The 21,089-nt window shown below is 38.3% G+C and overlaps 1 protein-coding gene across 3 annotated transcripts in view; it reads left to right on the plus strand.

Moving 5' to 3' along the window:
- Positions 1–21,089, plus strand: part of FTO (FTO alpha-ketoglutarate dependent dioxygenase) — a 239,940-nt gene that overhangs the window by 83,559 nt on the left and 135,292 nt on the right. The gene's annotated exons all lie outside the window — the stretch shown is intronic.

Below are 21,089 nucleotides of genomic sequence, written 5' to 3' on the forward strand. Positions count from 1 at the left end.
TAACACGTGTGCACACAGAGGTAGAGAGGTTTATCTGTTCAAGTGCTGAGCTGTTCTCCGTAAGGCTTGAAGTTGCAGAATCTCACTGAAGTAGTACAATATGTTGGGTTTGCATCTGAGTACCTCCCACTGCTTGGGCATAATTCTATGGTAGACTTCAGTGTTTCTTGATTATATGGGGTGTTATAATTTCCTGATGACTGGTTATGGTATTTATAATGCAGAGGGTGTTAATCCTTTGGTGATTAACACTCTATTTGAATTACCAGAGGTCAAAAGGTCAAAGGTACATTCTTTTATTTGGTGCTTTTGTTTTGGTTTTTTTCAGTGTTTCCTCCTTGGATTTTTTCTTTTTTTTTACTGAAGTTTTTGTGGTCTCTCTTGTCTGAAAATTACTTTGAAGTAATTTGGGGTCGGGAGAGGAGCATTCTTCTTCTTTAGGGGCTCAAGTCTGTTGAAACTGTAGTCATTAGAACATAATTTCTCTTTGCAATGAGTAGATCCTCCAGAAATCTTTCATTTAAAGACAGTGAAAATCTCTTATCCGAAAGTCAAAAGCACATGGAAGAAGGCATTCCCTACTTAGCCTCTAACAGGGTGGATACCTGTGTCTCAGTCTAAGCAATTTTTGAGAGATTTAGTAAAGAAAAAAATAAATATGTGTACATATTATATGTGCTATAAAATTGTGTGTACGTATAAATATATATGGCTGTCATTTCAGGTGATTTGGAGATCCTGTAGAGATTCTTCTCTAGCTTTCAGCTGTCTCCTAATTACTGTGTTTTCAGAATTGAGGAGCTATTTTTAAAGACTTCAGTTCTTTCAAAGAATTTTTTGTGCTGAAGTTACCCTTAGCCCAGCACTTCAAGCCTTTCTCTAAATAGTGGGGTCATCTTTGTGTTTTCCTGAGCTGTGTTCCTTCCAGGACTGGACCTGGGGAGGGGGAAGCAGTGACAGGGTTTTTTGCTTTTTTGTTTTCACATGGTGCTGAGATTGTGTAACCGTTCATCCGTCTCCCAGAGAATTCAGTTGTGTATCCAGGTTTTCTGAGTTGCTGTGTCCAACTGCAAAGACTTACCAGTGGTCTACAGCAATTGCTGGGGTTTACTAAAGTTTGCTGTGACCCTGGCTTTGCTCCCTTCTATAAAGATGCACCTAACACGTTCCTTACCTGCAAATGCTGATGTTCTGCCTGGAGGTTTCTTTGTGCTGTTCCACCTACTCCAAGTGTGGAAAAGCCTTAGGATGGCAGAAGACATGCAAGAGTTCCCTCACTGGCATTTCTCCGCTCTAAACCCATTCTGGCAGTACTTGGAGCTGCTCAAAGCCAGTTCCAGAATAATTCTGTTGCTACGCAGTAGCTCTTTGCAATGTTCAGGACTTGTGTGTTGTATATAAACAAAGCAGGAGGTCAAGGAGCAAGGGAGGATACACTCATGGTAGGAGCCAAAGAGAAGAGTAGCTCATCTGGTGGGGTCAGTATTTTGGGCTTCAGACTACAGTGTGTTCTCAGCTCAAATGATGCCAGTCTTGGAAACCATACAGGGAGATGACAGCCTGCCTCTGCTTTTCCAACAGGGGCATAACTGGGCTGGACTTGATGTTTTAAGAAAACTCAGCATCAGACTGTGAGGCTGATCAAGTGTTAACAATGTGTATTTTGCAGAGCTGGAACGTGAGTTCACTGGTGTATAAAAGCTCTGTTTTAGCTCAGTCACCAGCTATGGGTTTAATGCCTGAACTGCTGGATGAAGTTGCTTGGTCTGCCAGAAAATGGAAACATATTATAATAATCTGTGTTTAATCTATGTACCAAATTTGAGGGTGTCTTAATGTTGCTCCAGAGCCGATATGATGACTATGCAGTGGAAGCGCGGAGGCAAGATGCTCCTGTCCAGCCACTTGTGATGATTTGGTTTTGCTGTCTATTGTGTACTCGCTTTCTCTCTGCTTTTCTCTCCAGTGTTTTGCCCAGAGCTCTGTGAGGTGCTAAGATTAGTGCTGTTTGCTTTTGTCACCATCTTTCATGTTTGCTGTGACAGATAGGTGAAAAAGTAGCATTTGTTCTGCTCCAGCATGCAAGGGATCCAGCTCAGACACTGAGGACAATTAGTTCTATGTTGTGGGATAAAAAGCAGACATGCTAAAATTTTAGGAGGGTTTTTTCCTCTACATGCTCCAGAGGGAACTGTGCATACAGCACTGTGGCTTCCTACACGACTTTGCTGTTTAAGCTGGTTTAACTGCTGTCTGCCATTCTGGGCTGTGGTTAGCTCTATTTCTCTTCTACAAACACTAAGCACTACACTGGCCTTGTTCCTTTCTTTTTTTTTTTTTTTGCTCCATTAGTGTTCCACTTATATTTTAATGGTTTCATTTACGCTTAGAAATGTTTTTTTCTACTTCTGCGGAGAGAATGTGAATAGTCTGGCACCCCAAAATGTATGGAAAGCATAAGAATTTGAGGGAGGGTTTAGTAAGAGGCAGAATTTAAGGCCAAGGTGAGTTTTTGAGTGGAGCAGAGAGAGAAATTGGGAAGAGAAGTTGGAGGAACGGGGAAGGGAAACAATTGTGAGAAGGAAGATAGCATAACAAAGTGAGAGAAGAGTTAAAAAATAGAGAGAAATGGGAACAAAGACAGTGGAAGTATAAAGAATCTTGGAAGTGCAAGAGATGGTGTAACAGGAAAGAGAATAGTAATAAATTCAAGTGTCTGTACTTCTTAAACTTTATTTGTAGTCAGCATAATGAAGTTAATGTGAAAGTTGATGCCTCATCTTTCAAAATTATTTTTCCTTTCTGTTACTCCTTGAAGTCAGAAATACCACTGTGAGTAATAGCACAGGAAAGAGAAACTAGGCAGACATTTGCTTTCATGGATCAAAAGAACTGCAAGATATTAATACAAAGATCTGGATCTTCATCTATTAAACTTTTTGGCTGCAGCATTTAGTGGAGTCTTGCTCTGGGAAAATTGAATATGTAAACTACTAATCATGCATGATGCAACTAGTTAAAAATGCAACTTTTGTGTGAATGTATTATTTCACATTATATGTCCAAAGTAGTTTTTTGTCTGTTGAAATATTTCTTTCTCGAAGGAGTTGTATTGTGGCCTTACTGTGGCAGAACACTTAGTCTGAAAGTCTGTAGGTAGAACATTTGCAATAGTGTGTATGTGTAAGATTTTAAGTGACGAGCTGCTTGATTAAAGCCAGAGTATATTTTTTAGTGAAACTCATTATCGGTTTTGTGTAAATCCATTTTTACTACTACAAGGGGGGTGGGGGGAGTGAGGGCAGTGCAGGAAATAAGTTAGGGAGTAGGAAGAAAAGGTTGGAAGAACATAAATTGAAGGCGTAGCTTAAACTTGTAGACATATCAACACTTCAAATGTGAATAATAAGGTCTAGCTTGGAAACTAACTTTTGCTTCAGGAAAGATGGAGCAAGGTGTTTGCCAATTTGGCTGACATAAATACAACAATGTACTTAACTCTTTTTTTTTAATGAAGATTATGTTATGTACAAATATATTATAATGTTGCTAGTCCTGTTTCAAAGTCTGCTGAAATCTGCTTGACTCCTTTTTACATCTGTCACGAACTACTATTTATTTTCTTGGGTTGAACCATAAATATTTGCAGAAGTGTTGTAATCTTTTTTTCAATACAATCATTTGGAAATTTTGTGTGATGGACTTAAGTAAACGCTATGACCTTCTCACTAGGGCTATGGATCTGTTACTTTGATGCTCTTTTTTGGTCACTCTATAAGCAGAATTCATACAATTAAATTAGTTACTGGACATTCAAAGTATGCTACTTGAAATAAGCTGAGAGAGGTACATCAGAAATATGAAGTATTTGTATCCTGTTTTCGTTTTACTGTCATATCTCCTTTTGTCTTACAGTTGTACTAACCGGTCAATAAGCATGTATGAACCGTGTCAGCTTTTGCTGTTTCGAGAAATAATTGCATTTTTCAAATATATTTTAATCAAAAAACCTTCTCTTGCTTATTTGCACAGTACAACTTCTAAATCTGAGACACCACTGGGGTCAGAAGGTAGTAGGCAGCCTGCACAGCGTTTGAGCTGGTACTCGAGTTCCTGGTTTCCTGAGGATAAATGCGATTGCTCCAATATAAATGTTTTAGATCACAGTGACAGCTGTGGAAATTAAACATAGCCAGCAAAATCTATTTTCTGTCTAGCTAAGTAAAGGAGAGGACAGATGAAGAAATTCCCTGGGTGAATGAATTCTTATGAACAGTAATGAATCTTTTCCTTTTGCTATATTAATTTTATTGTGTTCCCAAAAAATGAAGTCCAACTTGGGTTTCTTTATGTTCTTCATATTCAAGTTTATCACTTAAAGGTGAAAAATTTCGAATATCATTCTTAGGTCATGTTGTAAACCACATTGCAAATGCTTCTCTAAACACAGGGAAAGTTTACCCTTTAGGACAGTTTCCAGAGAGTTGCAACGGTCTGTGAATGGAATAGGCTTTAAAATTCTGTGAAAATCTGGGGTTTGGGGAGAGGAGAAGGATTTCCAATTTCCCAGGAATTTTGTTTCTTCTAATTTATTATGAGCAGTATTCTGTTTTCAGGGGCTTCAGCAGTATTAAGCATTACCTTATCCTGCTATAAAACATTTTAACATGTTGAGTGTTTTTCAGAGAATTCTCTTTTTTAAATACAAGTTTTGATACCTGCTTCAGAAGCTACTTTAATGCAGAAAAATAAAGAATTTTCTCATATAGACTATGCAGCAGTTTTGCACTGAGCACTAAGCAGAGAGAGGCTGCCCTGCCAAAAGATGAATCTCTGAATCATGTTCATCACAATTTCATTTTTTTCCTATGGTAGGTTATTGGCTTCTGTAGTTCTGGACGGTTCATTTTCCATTTTAGCTTCTCATCTGGCTCTGCCTGCATCTTCACCAAACCTGCTCAGCCCTGACAACTGGTTGGAGTTGTTGGGCCACTGTTCACCTCGCCAGAGGAGGTGAACGACTCTGCCTTGCGGGGGTTCTCCCAGCTCAGGCTGGAGCTCCTGAGCGTGCTGCTGTTCATCAGCTCACACTGCTCCTCTCTGCGCCAATTCTTTCTTTTTTCCACAGCAACTTCTTAAGTAACTCCATCTAGCAAAGTACACTTTGTAGCAATGTGCTGTTAGAAGTAATTTGCTAGTCTTTTCCGTGAACTATACCAGTAACTGGGTCTTTGTTTGGGCTGAAGACTCAACTGAGCACTCCATAGCTCATTTTATTGCATTTATTGTGATTTTTTTTTCCCCCCCCCCCCTCTGAGGTGGGGGAATGAATGTAGGTTGTAACTGAGGAAACTATGGGATATTGTATATATTTTTTTAAAAACAAGTATATTGTGATCCTTAAGATATATCGTCTTGTTTTGTGGGGAGAAAAAGGCTGTCTTTAAAAAGTTTATTGCAAAGTAAATGGTTAAAACGGAGCTGCAGTTACTTGAAAGAGACAAATATACATTCATTATTTCCTGAGTATGTTGTTTTTATGGGAAAGCAAAGGAAGCAATGGCTGGGTGTCATTAAGGAGTAGCTAGTGGAAAGCGGTGAAATGAGCAATGAGACTTGTAAAGTGTCATGAAAACTGAAACACCAGGGTACAAAGTACCGCTTATCCTCACAGATATGGATACCATATGGCAACATGAAGGGAAATGGAGAGTAGGAGACAAGAATCCTGTTATTCCTCACACTTTCACTTGCTTGTTATTTGCTTTGGGCAAAAGACTTAAGTTGTGCATGAACCTTCTTCTGGTACAGTATTGCTTGACGAGACACCTGTCTTCCCTGTCAGGTTCCTTGAAGTTTCTTTGGTGTCATTCCAGCTTTGGCACTTCTGATTATAATTTTATTGCTTTTTTTTCCTAATAGTTCTAGAATAATCTTTGCCTGACTGTTCCTAGATTGAAATCTATATTCATTTTCTGGTACGATAACCCTTTCTTCTCTTACAGCATTTCACTTATTTTTACTTTAGAAAGGTAATCTGCTGTGATTGTGTTATTGCTGTCCCTGGAACTTCTGCTTTCACTTTTTTCCGTTCTCTGAGAGTTACCATCTCTGGACAGCTTTCCGCATCTCTCTTTGGAATCAAAGGGACTCCTTGAGAGTACTTTAGTAGCAGATGTTGAAAGGATTGGGATTGTGGAAAGATGGCTGAGTTGTATGTGTGCCTTTGAAATGATATGTAGGAACAGAGCCTTTATCAGCCCTATAGGGGCTGCTACAGCTAGGAAAAGATTTTCGCTTCCTCCTTCCCACTGTCTGAACTACACGCCTATCTGCTGGCCAGAGTTTTTTTCACTTAGGATTTCCTTAAAAATTGTTTAAGTCTACCAATATTCAATACAGTTATCTTCACTGGAATAGTTGTTTAAAACGTCAGTTCTAGCATCTTTCACCTTTGCTTGTCTGACTTCAATGTTTGCGAAACTATACTTGAAAATTGCCTCTTCTGATCATCTTCCTTAAAGTTTGTGGGTGGCTGTTAAGACCAAAGCAAGAGTGTTGAACAAGATGCAAAACCAGCGAGCGCATACTTACCCGCTCTCCTTCCTTGTTACTTACGTGGAAACTTTCAGCTATTTTACCTCACACTATGTGAGGGGATCATTAGTGTATTATATTTGCTTTTGACCTCACCTAAGGTTGTGGAGATGAGCAGCTATTTGACTGGGTTACGGCAAGATAATGTGATTTGAAGTGCAGGTGCTTTTGTCTTAGCAATGGGTGCTGTATCAAGAGAGAATAAGAAAAACTGCATAGAAAGGCCTTACGGGAGGGCAAGAAGATCGTGCGGAATTTATCAGAAGATGCGATAAAGGGAGCCCCAATGCATAAGTTTTATGCTTTGTGTGTTGTAGTTCTGAAAATTAATGCTTCATGTGTTAGGCTGTTGTGGGCATGTAGTGGCAAAATTACGGATAATAAATTACTGCTCTTCCTATTGAAGCTATATAACCTTCTCCTACTTTTAGCACCACAAAGAAATGCAGTTTAGTGGTTCACTGCGCTATGGAGATTAGCGCAAATATTTGAACTTCCCTGTGGTCTAGGAAAGCTGGTGTTTTAAGAAGTATTTCATAGTTACAAAGTTTCCTATCACACCACTATAGTGATTTTGCAGTGCTTTGTTCAGTGAAACATTAGCCTATTTGTGGGGAAAAACATCCAAAGGACGTCCTAACTTCTGTTCTCTAAAGGAGCGTTCAATATGACACAGCATGAAGGGACAGAATCAACCCAACGTACTCTCAATTTCAGAAACAGGGAAAAAAATGAAATACGAAGCTATTCCCACTAGAAATGTTGTAAGTCTTACAAAATATATAAGCTTTCCTCTTCGACATACATCAAAGGCATAAAACTTGGGAGATTAAAATATGTTTTTAATCTTGGTTTGATGAGCAAAACTTTCACTGTAATATTTATTGTGAGAGGCTCTACTCCTGTTGCCTCTTCCCTTTGTTCTGTTTATATATGACTTCCTCTCTTCCAAAAAAGTAGGAAGTATCGCTTTCACAAAGCTGAAGGATATTGCAATGGTTTGTTCATTTAAGCTGGATCGTAGGCCCACGTGGCAGACACAAACTTTTCTTTTATTGTCCTGGGTCCCAGAGGAAGAGCGATGCTTTCTGATGGCTTCCCATGAATGCCTTTCATTTGTGGAGGAGTTTCAGTGGCTTATGCTGACTGTACCAAGATCAAACGGGCAGGAAAATTGTGGTTTGGAGAAACTTAGCCAAGATCTTTGTTATTTTCTCAGAAGTTTTTCTTCTCCACCCCTATTTTTTAAGGACAATATTAGGCCAATTAGTTCTAGTGCCCAAAGGAAAAAAGTTCTTTCTATCATTTTCTCTTTAAAACATTAAGTATTTTCTTAGTCATTAGAAAATTTGTAGGCATGTATAAAGAAAATACTAGCCATAATTACAGTCTGTCTTTATTGCGTTTGGAATCGATGGTATCCAAAATTAAGCTTGAAAAAATACTGTGGCTGCTTGGTCCTGCAATTTGATCTATATTGGGACACTGCGCCTGCAGACTTTTGCTGAAATCACCCAGGTTTTTTTGCCTGGGCACAAAGGTTTGTCAGACAGATTTGATTCTGGGATTTGACCTGTTGAAGTCCCTTTTGTTTCAAGAACAGTTTTTGTTTGTTTATTTTCCTCAACAGGTTTTCTTTGTGTTCTTCATGAAGATCTCCTTTTTGCTTAGCTGTTAGTGAACTTAGGTATTGGAAAGAGATGTGCAGACCACACCATCTTTTTAACTGTAGTGATGGCAAGTTTTGCCAGCAATACACAATTTTCATTGCGTTACTCATCTAAAACCTCATGTTTGTCATACAAATTCAGTTTTTGTTGAAGGATTATTTTAATAAAACTAAAATGGCTGACGTTTCTGGAGTAAAACACATAGCATCTTTAGAGGTCAGATGTAGCTGAAACTTCAACAGCTGTACAACATGCATCCTAGATTGTTTTTAATTGTCTTCCCTTTCTCTAACAGCCGTAATTCTTGTTTATATTGTCAAGAACCTTTCCACCGAGCACAAGCACACCATACTTTAAGGTCACATGCTTAACCCCACTGCGGGGTTACAATGTAAATGGGCCCCCTTTGTTTTCATTAATGTGTGAGGGGTGGGTGCCCAGGCAAGGCTGTTCACAAGGCTTCAATAACTTATTGTAAAAGTGTGGTAAAGAAAGCATATTTTGTCTCCATACCACAGTTGTTTAGCATTACTCTTGTGCATCCAACCGTCGGCCAGTTTGGCAATGGATTTTTTTGTGTGTCATTTTGTTCTTTTGACCTCTGGTACTTTTTTCTTTCTTTTTCTTTTTTTTTTTTTTTTTTTTTTTAAACTGAGCTAATGGATCCACCTCGAGTAATACAAAACGAAGAAGCTTTTTCTCTTTCCTTTACTGATATCCTAAAAGTAGTAAACAAAGCTGGAGCTGCTCAGTGCTTTTAATCTGTTTTAAAATGAACAAAGTATAGCTTTTTTGAATGGTTTCAGGAGGTTTAAGGAAGTGTCGTGCTTTTCTACTGGTAGTGATTGATGTATGGAGGAAAAATACTGTTGAAATCTTGTGAGTTATTTTGGTTTTGATTATCTAGAATTGGCCCTGAGTCCCAAGATTTCAGGTGATTTCAAGCCCAATGCTGATTATAATCCGTGGCTGGTATCTGTAGCTGTTTTTGTAGGCCAAAAAAGTTGAAGTCATGCTCTTAACTAAGTTCAGCACTGTGTCAAAAATCAAGCCCATTTTTTGGGATATCTCCATTCTGGGTTGTGTGGGGTTTTTTTAATACTTGGTTATAATTTTGGGCCATGAATACAACATATTTCACATCTGGTTTTGAGACAGATTTATATTAGCACATGAAAAGAGTATATACCTGTATCTGTGATCCATCCAGTGTGGTGAATTTGATCCAAGAGGAGGGATGTACACAACAGTCTCTGTGCGTGTACTGAATGTACAAACAGTGACCGAGCAGGGCAAGGGAAAACTGGGCTCTCTAGAAGATGGAGCAATAACACGTGCCTATCAAAATATAACGCTGCTCTGAATACAGCAAGTTGTAGTTTAGAAGGAGTAGTACTTTGTTCATTTTCAAACTGTGTTAAGGTAGAAAATTCTTTTCGTTTGCCACCTCGCAGTTGAGACAAAAATGGGGACTTCCCTGAAGTGAAATCTCTACAGTGTAAATGTAAGTTCATAGTATTTGGTTGCCGTATTTTAAAATCAAAGTGTAATAACAACGTGTTTTCACAAATGATTATCAAAATTTTTTTCCCCTCATAATGGCTGCTATGCTTCTGTGCTTTTGACAGAGAAATTTTGTCTTGGGTTTTAATTTTCTTACAGTTCATCTAAACTTTCTGCATTCTTTTTCATAGGTATTATATATAGAGCAATTTATTGTATCTAGTGACCTCTCTAGTACGAGAATAACTGATTTGATTAGTCATAGAAGTTTAAACAGGATATTTGCCAACTGTGAAGGAAGATTATTTAATGCTCAATACAATGATAGCTTGATGTTAGAGTATTTCTGTCTGTTAATAAACACTTAAGAAACACTTTTGTGAAACAGGAAAAAGAAATGTACAGCATTTTAGACTGTAAATTAATACAACAAATATAAGTCTTCCAACATGCAGTCTTCTGTTGATGAATATGAAAAAAAATATTGTTAAAAGACAGTCCATATCCTAATGAAAAGGTTTTCACTTTTTTTTTCCTAAATGAATGTAAAACTATCCCTGCTGAAAATTAATTTGGTCTATATAAAAAGACGCATATAGCATCCTAAATAAAAATTTTAAAAGGAAAAGAAAAAACAACAACAAAAACACTAAAAAAACCAAAACCACTAAAAAAACCCACAACCAAATAAAACCCAGAACAAAACAAAAAACGCCACCACCAATAAAAAACCCCACACAAACCTCCAGAATCCAGATACTGAAGAGACCAGTTTTTTAATCAAATGACGTGTTTTCCTGTTTAAGAAGAGAGATATTTCTATATACCACATTAATAGTTTGGATGGTTGTTCATATAGACTATATCTCATCTGTGTGGACTCTGAATGCTGTGAAGTGTGACTTACCTTGTAGCGTCATGTTAAAGCAGAATGTGAATTAGATAGATGGTAACATTAAATAGAGATTTAGAGCTCCAATATAGCTTGTCATTATGTGTCTTTAAGGGTAGAAGTTTTTGTATGAGAGAACACAGGTCAAACCCTCCTCCAAAACCTGCTAGTTTTCATTTCTGCTGCAACCCAGAAGATCCAAAAGCTTTTTTTGGGTTCGTGGAGAACACCTCCATTGTGCATGTACTCACTACGTGTCTGTTGAGCGTGCTTGGCCCAGTTTATGTTAATACATCCTTGACGTTGCTTTAACTTTTACTAGTGGATTAACTGATCCTTCTGGAAGAGTGCAGAGGTGATTAGTCACCCACCTTTGACCTCTCTCTTAAGCTGGACTTTGCGGCTGAACTTGAGAACTCATCTCTTATTTCATGCGCCTGTAGAAGGAAACGCTCGTGAGCAGCAGGGTAGGAGATGTGAATGTTGCAGCACGGTGTGACAGAATGTGGTGTCACAGAGTAGCAGTGTGTTCCCTTTTCCGGATTGTATTGTTGTAGTTTGTGAGCACATCACGCGGATGTTGTATTTGTTGAATTGCCAGAATCTTCAGCGTGTGACTTGTGTTTCACAGTAATCGACGTGCATGTAGCCACAGGGATGCGTTGATCGCATTGTTTGTTTTCTTTGTTAGGCACATGAATCAGATGATGAAAGTTTATTTTCCCTGCTAAATGCTGTGTCATTCATGAAAATTGTCTATATAATGATTTTTGATATAGTGAAGTTTTCTCATAGTTGGCCATTCAAGCTCTAAATTCTCTCTCAAATATTCATCTATAAATACTCAAATGTTCATTGAAAATGAATATGACAAATTGACATTTAGAACTTGTTTAGACTCTAAATAAAAGTATTTCCAGAGTAGTTTTCTGATGCACTAGTAGGTGACAGGAAATAAACTTTAAAACTTTCTTGACTGATTTGTTTTGCCCCTGAGCTACTTCCTTGATCTTTCCTTGTGTGTACTTCTAATTGTTGGGTTCATTAGTTGGAAGTCTTCCTTTTAAGGATGAAGAATGAACCTTTTATTTTCTTTCTCCTGAGAAGATAAACTAATTACTGAAACCTTTATTGTTCCCTTCCTATGAGTGTGAACCAGCAAAAATCCTTCCACAAAATCAAAATAAACTGAAAACAAACCCATATGGGTTATCAGGGAATATTAATGGAAGAAAAGTGGTATTTATCATATCCATGTAGTCATGACATTAGATCTCTCTGATGAAAGGAAAACGTGGGCAGAATCCCAAAGTGAAGTCCAGGAAGCGCAGTGTATAGCCTGCCTTTTTACTGGAACACAACAAAATAGAATAGTCAATAACTGGCTCTAGTTTGCATTGACAGGTTTAGAAAAGGAAGGGTTTACAGTTATGTCGCATTCAGAAGAACAATAAATACAAGAAATGTTACTAGTTCCTGGCGTGATGGAGGTTGGCCGCTGTGTCTCGAGAGGATGAGCAGCTCTGGGGCAGTGAGTGTCGTGGGGGTCTGTCCTGTGCCCACCGAGTCGCTGCTCTTGCTCTGTTTGACCGGACATGTTAATTATAATGAAGCATTGCCTTATTTAGCATTGTAGGTGTACCTGAACTACTGAATTCATTTTGCAATTATCTTTTTTCTTGTAAAATTTGTCTTGTCTATGTATACTAGTAAGTATACTCATAAGTTTTGCACCTCACCCTGACTTTGTTCCTAACCATTCTGTGAATGCAAGAGAATTAAAAATAAGTAGTTGTCTCACCCTCCCAGGAGGTATCTATATTTACCGTAAGTATTGCATCCGAAATAGTGACTGTACATATCTTGAGCAAGTGTTTGAGAGTTAAATCAGTAAACTTCTCTCTTTGTCAGTCCCTCGTTTTTTTTGATTTGCCAGTATATTGCATTTCTTTGTACGCTTTATACTGTACACCCTCAATGGCAGGTCGTCACCATTTGCATGGCCTATATATGAAGTGCTTCGCACATGACTTCATTTAAAAATATTTCTGTACTGTATTTAAACTAGAGGAGGATAAGGCCCTGAAATCAGATTGCCTGGTTTTAAGCTGAGGAACAAGGATCATAGCTTCCATAGAAGTGTATTTCTAAATGCTGTGTCATGATCAACCTCTAGCAAGGGATGGTGCTGTCCTTCTTGCTGCTTGACGATGTCATATTCCCCATACGTTAAATACATGTAGTATATCGGGTTCTGCTTTGGTTTTATTTCCTATACTCTTCCCAGGAGTGTGCTCTAAGTTCTTTTTCTGTCCATTTTGCCATGACCGCTAGCAGGAGGAGGAAAATGTTGGTGTTCTAGGCTTTTCCATACTAATAGATACTAAGATGTGCTGTTCAAGGAAATCAGTAACATGACATACAATTAACCACTAAAAGACAGTTGCAAATGAAAATGCAGTAATGAATTCAGAATCCAGCACTCACTGATTTCTGTCTTTCTTCATAGTTTGCAGATGTTTAAAAATAATTTTTCGTGTGGCCAGTAATATTAAGTTTAGTTCTTTCAATTTGTATTTTGAGTGTTACACGTACCAGGTGTCTAGTTTGGAGATTTTAGTACAAGTTTGCATCTGTAAATATTTTGAGGAATGTGTATGTATCAGTGTATTAGGGCTTCAGTAGAAATTAGATAAGTCAAAGCAAAGCCTTGCTTACATGTAGAGTTATTTCATTAGGATCGGTAAAACTATTTGAGTATTTAATTCAAGCTAGAGTTCATTTTGGTGTTTATGAGATGGTATTACCTACTTCTGGCTTTGAAGTCCATCACTTTTTTCCCCTCTCCTCCCTCCTCCCTAAATTGTTCATAATAGCTGATGATGTTAATTTTTATATGCTAATAAAATTATATGGTACTGTTTTGAGTTCCTTTGAATGTGTAAGATCATTTGTTGTATGATTGTTTGATGCTTATTACAACCGCACATAACTGTTGATGAAGGAGATTCTGTCTGGTGGCTCGGTGTTTGTATGCAGGTTGTACTCGGCACGATGTGGGATTGCAGAATGTGAGCTGTCCAGAGCACACATTAGTGAAGTGAGTCTTGTATTGCATCGTAGCTCAACTGATTCCAGCAATAGTAAATAATCACTGAAGCATACACTGCTGTGCAGCCCTTCAGAACTTAAGTGTTCAGTGTAACTACTGTTTGCATGTGACCAAAATGGGAAAAGGGAGGTGTATACAAAGGAGTGAATTATAACAAAGAACACTTTCCGCCTCAGTTCTTGTTCAGAAAACATATGTTCAGCCATGCAGGCAACAGTTGGGTAAAGACACACTGTAGGTTTGGAAACAAAAGGCATGTTCTTTTCTTGTGTTCACAATGTTTTCAAACATATTCACTTGTTAGGGACTAGCCTGTCAGCTGGATCTTCTTGCAAGCGTGATTTCTTTTTCCTGACTTCTTTCAAAAGCTTTTTCCCCACAATGTTTTACACTTCATATAATGCACTGTGCATGGTAGGCCTGCTTCAGCCTTTGTGCTATTGATGATTCAGAGGTGGAGGGGCCGTGCTCCAGGAGAATGTGGCTAAAGGATAACCTTTCGCTCACCCATACATCTGAAGATGCTAAGCCACTTTTACTCCAAACATCTTGAGTGGTTCAGTTGCGCTTTCTTGATGAGACGGGTTATACTTCAGCTTTAGAACATTGCCAAACTGATTAGTGCAGCAAAAATATTTTGCAAGTATTGATCTTTATATAACTTTTTTTTCTTTGTAACTAAGTCTTGAAAATCTTTGAGACCTACTGTAACTGCATGGAATCATCTGGTAAAAAATATTTTTTTTTCTCCACTGGGAATTAATTCAGTTTTGGCATGCCAGAGTAATGAAAAATTACTTGGTCTTCTGTTTGGATTTCTTTTTCCTAAATATATGGTTCAAGACCCTAGAATAAGTACTCTTATATAGGCATAAAGGTAATGGTTATTTCCAAGTAAGCTCTACCTGCTTTAATTTATGACCTTTAAACTCATATAGCTAGAAAATGTACTATGTTAGCTCCGCACGTATAGTTAAATGGTACAACTTTCTAGCATAGACAAGACCCAAAGTTTCTTTGGAAATGTCTAAGTGATCTGCTCTCTGTAGGTTTTTCTAGGTCGAGCTACTCATTTATCAAGTCAGGTATTCATCCTTTGTTGTCGGCAGTGAATACCTCAAAGAGAGGCAGGGCTCCCTACATTTTAATGCGTGGGGACTTGTATATGGAGCTTAGGCATATGCCTGACTTTAAGCATTCTAGTCTACAGGGAGTTTGAAAAAGATGGACCCAATTTCAAAGATAGAGTGATTTCAAATTGGGTCTGTCTTTTTGAAACACGTTGTGCAATTTGGTTATGTACTTGCATATTTTAGTTGTCCACCATTGAATATAATGGTAGGGGAGAATACATAATCTTTGTGGCAATGGTTTCACACCCATGACTTGAGCCTCCGTTGCTTTTACCCTACAAAAATATAAAAATTATGTGACTCACAAAATTCTCTATTCCTTTATATTTTGTTTAAATACAGCCATAATATTTGACTCAGACAAACAGTTTTGATGTCGGAAGTACTCTATCAATAACCAGAATGGTTGTGGAGTTTTATGTTGGCTCGTGAACTATTTATGTATTCTGCTGGAGTATTAATAGTGTTAGCTGAATTCAGTAGCCTGGGAAATTACCCCTGATGAATGTCCAATGATTAGGATTTCCCACATAAGGCCCTTCAGACCGTGAGGATCATTTAGACAACTAGAAAATCCACAGACAAGAAAACTCCATGTAAATATTTTCTAATGGAAGGTGCCAGCAAATACATCCTTGCCAACATATGTCAAAACTGCCAGAAGATCTGTGAGGATTGGGATTAACTTTTTAGCACTGTTGTCTTAAGAGCCTTGACAGAGAAACATTATTTAAACGTTTTTCTTTGACTGCATATGACTGAAAAGATGTTAACGGTAGATAAAACTAATATAAAGCAGTTAATGATACTGACATATTCCAAGTCTGCACCTTTTTCTTTTCATTGAGCTCTGTGTCAGACATCCTTGAGAATACTACAGCTTTAAAATAAATCGTCCTTCCTTCTCAAATGAAATTTGATGATTTGTCTCCAGTCTGATAAAAGAAAGCACATGCTAGTATATTGCTTCTTTTCAGGAATTTTTTGTTTTGTTTTATAGGCTTTTTAAAAGTAAATTATGTTTTAGATGTTGCAGTGACTTCTCTGACTCTCAGGAAAAAAACAGTTAATAATAATTTCTTTCCTTTCAGCTCCCATGAGCCTACCTTCATTGTACAGTTTGCATATAACAGCTAGTAAGAGTAGAATGTACTGAACCTTAAACAAATCTATTAGGATCACCATGGCAAGAAACTGGGAAAATGGCAGGAAAAACGAACAATGATTTTGTAAACCCTCCAAAGGTCAGAAAAAGGCTTTCAGTAAGTATGCAGAGGCTAGAAATCAAATCCCATTTCCTATCATAAGAAACCAGTTGTTTTAGCAGCGGTGGTTAATGTACTGTATGTGAAAGATTTAAGACTAGTTGGAAAGCTTTGCTTCTGTTTTATTAGGCTGCTATTGAAAAGCCAACAGCATAACTTCAACTAGGTGCTTTGAGATTTCTTAATGGGCTGTCAAGGGCAAGACACCAGGTCTGTGCTATACTAGCTCTTTCCTGTACATTAAAACAACAGGGGCCAAATGATCATATACAGAAGTATGAATTACTTGATGCTTTCTCTGTTCCATATGGTCAGCCATGTCTTTGGCAATTAATCATGTACCGAATCAGTTGAGTGCTCTCTGAAGCATTGAAGTCAACATTTAGTTGTACCTGTGCCAGTGGGGGCAGGGGGGCTGTGAGCGTAAAATAGCAAGATGAAGAGCTGCTGGCGCCGGAGCCGGAGCAGCTGGCTTCTATAAACAACACTTTTTTCCTCTTTACCTTTTTTTTTTTTTTTTTCTGCTTTCTTTGACAAACGTAAGCCATTTTTCGATATCATCCAAAACATGAGGGTTGCTGAGTGAAACTGTGATATCTGGCATAGTGGATTAATAAGCAAAAGGCAGAGAATTGAGTTTAATGTGCCCAAATTACTGGGTGATAACTTAAACCATACTGGCAGCTTCCATCATCTCAAGGAAAATGGGTGCATTTGGTCATATTTTAAGTAAAAATTTTAAAAGTAAAGAAGAAATGAGCAGCGGTTTGTAGGCAATTACTTGCTTTTTTATCACGTAGAAGTTATGACATGTTAAATTAACGTGGTTTAATAGAGTATGGGTTCTTCCCCCCCCACACCGAAGGCATGGTGTTCTCGTTTTACAGGGTTTCATCAGGATACTTTTTGCACTAAAAGCAAAATGAAGTCCCAAAAATCACAGTGAAGATACAGAAAAACATTTAAAATTCTAGCCCTACTTACAGATTTTACAGTGTATATTTTTCCTTTCTGTAGTAGTTATTGATTATTAAGAGATGACTGCTGAATTAAAGTAGAAGTGGTTAGTAGAGATACAGAAGCTTATCCTATTTAAACTGGTGGTGAGTAAATATAATCTTAACTCAGAGTGAAATATCTGGTTTGTTGGCCCAATAAAGTGGGACCAAGAGACAAACTGTCCCAAGTGCCACTTTAGCTCAGACTGAAGCTAATTTGTTCGACAGAATATGAGGCTTCACGTCTCCAGGTATACAATGTTCATAACCTTAAGTCCGGCTTCTTCAGAGGTCTGCATTGAAGGAAGGAAAATGTAGCTTTAAAAGACTGAAAATGGACCAGTTTGGGTTTTGGAGTGTTTAGAGGTTGCTTTTCTTGCTCGTTTGTAAACATGTCCTGGTATTCACCCAGGACACACACAGTTAAGCAGGGTAGTGGCCTGTTGATGTTGAAACATAGTATCTTCTGCTGCGTATCTAAGAAAAAAAATATTATTGTAATCCTTTTACAATACCTAGGTTAGCTTTGTTAAGACCCATAAAGGGCATCTAATTTTGAGTGTGTATCCTAGGTGAATAGTACAACCTGGTTTTATAGCAGTTTCTATTTGATTGCATGTCTCTGATATATTTTGTCAGTGGAAATGAGAAGAATATGATATTGGTCTCTTAAAATCTTATCTTACCTTTCTTAGTAAGAGAAGATGCTCTGATGGCTGTTGCCTGGTATATCAGTAAAGCACTAGATTTAGTTTTGCTGCTGTACCAGGTGGAAGGTAAAGGATGTAATTTCCTAAATACTGTCTTTAACAGAGAAGGCTGGCTTGGCAACTGCGCTATATATGAATATATAGATTTGTGCTTTTTTGAGACGTGGATTGCGTGTTTGTTTTTAAGACCATGCAATTTGGGATTTACAAGGAAATGCCCTAAATACATTAATAGATCTGTAAGGAGAATTGGGGAAGATTTGCTGAAAATATTAACAGTCCTACTTCTTAAAGAGATATACTGACCAATGAGACAAGTGAAGTTGCTTCCCTCAAGTGATAAGCGGTTTGTGTAATCTCCTTGCTTAGGGTTGTCCAGGATATGTTTTTGCCAGCTCAGGAAGCAGAAGAAAGAAAGTTTCAACAATTTGTAAACATTACCACCCTCAAGAATCTCTGTGAACACAAGGATGAGATAAGGCAGGCTGTAGGGCTGGTCGCACTGTTTATTTATTCTACTGTCCTGCAGTCCCAAGTGTGCTGAAAAACACGGAGTCAGTGTTGAGTCCGGCTCAGAAATGTGAAGGTTTCACTCAGCGTTGGGCAAAGGGGCCTCTGCAGACAACTATCTGTCATTAAAGAGCATTAAAAGAATTGAGACACAAGATCAGATTTTCTTTGATGGGACGTGCAACTGTAGTGATGTTCAAAAGAAGGTCATTCCTGCCCTTTAGAGCAGGGTGGTATCAGTTGGGTTTCTGATGGATTTTTATCAGTGTTGATGTGAGGAAATGGCTTTCCCAGCTGATAACATCTTTGACCGAGTTTCTTGAACCCTTGACCTTTATCAGTCAAGGTATATGTTGAATCACCTTGTTAAAAATAAATCCCAAAACAAGTTACATGGAAAAAAAAATTTCAAAGGACCATGTTTTATCATATTATTTTACCCAGAATGCTGCTTTATTTTTTACAATTTGGAGTTTTTATCAAAATGATAAGAATAGCAAATTTTGAAGAAATGCATCTATAAAAGCTACACACCAAGCCATACACTGGCGTTCTGGGTAACCTTACTGCCCTCAGCACTCTTAGAAAACAGGTAGATCAGTTAAATTGCTATGTATTGTTGTTGGATGTTGCTTAATAGTACTGTTTCACCCTCCAGGTAGCTCAAATGCACTCGCAGGGCTCAGTAAAGATGTCCTTGTTAAACTATGAGTTTGGCTTGAACTGTGTCCATCACCACAGAAATACACGGTGCTAACAGAAGGCTGGAGCAATATGATTGTTCTCTCAGTAAAAGTTAAATTATGTTCCGTTTCCAGAATTATGATGTTCCTGTAGATGGAGGGGACTTAAGGTAGTTGAACTCAGTACTAAAGCTGCAATTTGGCCAGGCCATCAGAATTCATACAAAAGCATTATGTGATTGTGAATCCTTGGAGAAGTGGTCACCCATCTTCTCTGACTGGTGGAACTCTCATCACACCATCTTTTCATCAGATTTTAACTGAAAATTCTTTAGGAACTATCAGTTCTCCATGTACGGTGCTTTGGGAATCACTTATTTAGGGGATCTTGATGTTTCTTGCCTGCAAATAACTATACTTGCAGCTTTGTGAGGCATAGCATCATTAAACATGGGGCTTTATGTGGTCTTGGACACAAGTAGACTTCTACAGCATCCCCAGTGGATTTCCCTATCCCCATTATGATTAATGAAGATTCTGAAAGTGAAATTTTGGTGTTCTGTGACCTAGCTGTACGGCTACATCTGATCATCCTATAATACAGAGGTAAGCTTTAGGTAAAGTGCTGTGTCAAGTCTTGCACATGGCAAATGTAAAAGTTGAAGCCTTAATAAATGTATTTATTCTGAATGAAAAGGAGTATTAATTTTAATCAATTAAAGAATGTACATCTCTTCATCTCATGTATGTTCTCCCAGCTGAAGTCCTCTGTCAAATCCTGCTTTAAACTGTGCAGCTGCTGGAAATGGAGGCTGTAAGTTCAGGGTTGTTGAAGTTGGCGGATATTAGAGCTTGTAGAAAAGATGATGTAGGTCAGTGCAAGGAAAAACCATGTCAAGGAATCCTTATCTGAAAATACTCTCCGGCTTTTTGTTTGCTTTGTAATGTCAAAGCAGGGTCAAGAATGTGATCTGTATAGGCAGAGTTTTGAACATTTTGGGTTTTTTACAAGAAAATGTTCTTTTGATGTCTAAGTCCCATATGAGAGGGTAATGCCTCTTAGTAAGCTGACTGATAGAGCTGGGAGGTGGGGAGGAAGATGCTTTTTGCATTTGGCGTAATAAAATTATTTCCTGTCTCTATGAACCCTGTCTCTTGGAACCACCACGGCTGTAGTAATGTTACTGCTATTTTTCTCAGCTTAAGAAGTGTATAATCTGCATATTGTTCTTCCTTGTGGGGGAAAAAAAAAAAAAAAAAGCAACCTGTCAGACCAGGGGTGGATTTTTCTATTTTCACAAACTTAAGATGTTTACAACTATTTATCTTGCAGAGTCCCCAGGGGAATTTCGGTGGGTGTACATTTGGGCAGGGCATAATGTAACGTGTATGGGATGTTGAGGAGGAGGCAACGTGCCATGTCTTTGTGTCATGTTGTTTCTATAAGAGAGGCCACACTGGGAGTAGGAATTGCACCTCCTGGTGATGTTTGAGTCGTGTTTTCAAACTCATTTCCACAACGCTTCAGGTTAGAAAAAATTTTTTTGCCTCATTTTCTCTGAAAAAAACCCCTAGGTTTCTGCAAGAATTCTGTCCATTCAGCTGTCCTTCCCAAAAGCATTTAGATACTTTGGTATGTTTGCAGAACATGAGACTGCAGGTTAGAATAGCAAACGTAATTAAGAGGATATCAGTGGCTGATTAAGGTGAGAAAGGCGAATATGGTATCTTTGCTGAAGGAAAAGCCTGCAGCATCCACCCCAGATCTCTGTTGTGGCTAGACCGCTGCACCTCAGGTCAGCACACGTGCACCGGTTGATCTGTGTTCATGGCGTGAGCATCAGCATGTGCTGTTTCTTTCCTGAGTTGACAGAGTGGGGAAATGTAGGGGAAAGAAGAGGGGAAAATGGTGGGCAGGTTAGTAGTGGAAGGCAAAGATGGAGTGAGGGGGTTGGAGTTGGCTTGTGGGGTGGATGAAGGACAATAACATTACATCAACTCTGGACACAACATTTG

Source organism: Caloenas nicobarica, chromosome 9 (assembly GCF_036013445.1).
Source record: "Caloenas nicobarica isolate bCalNic1 chromosome 9, bCalNic1.hap1, whole genome shotgun sequence".
NCBI classification, from domain to species: Eukaryota; Metazoa; Chordata; class Aves; order Columbiformes; family Columbidae; genus Caloenas; species Caloenas nicobarica.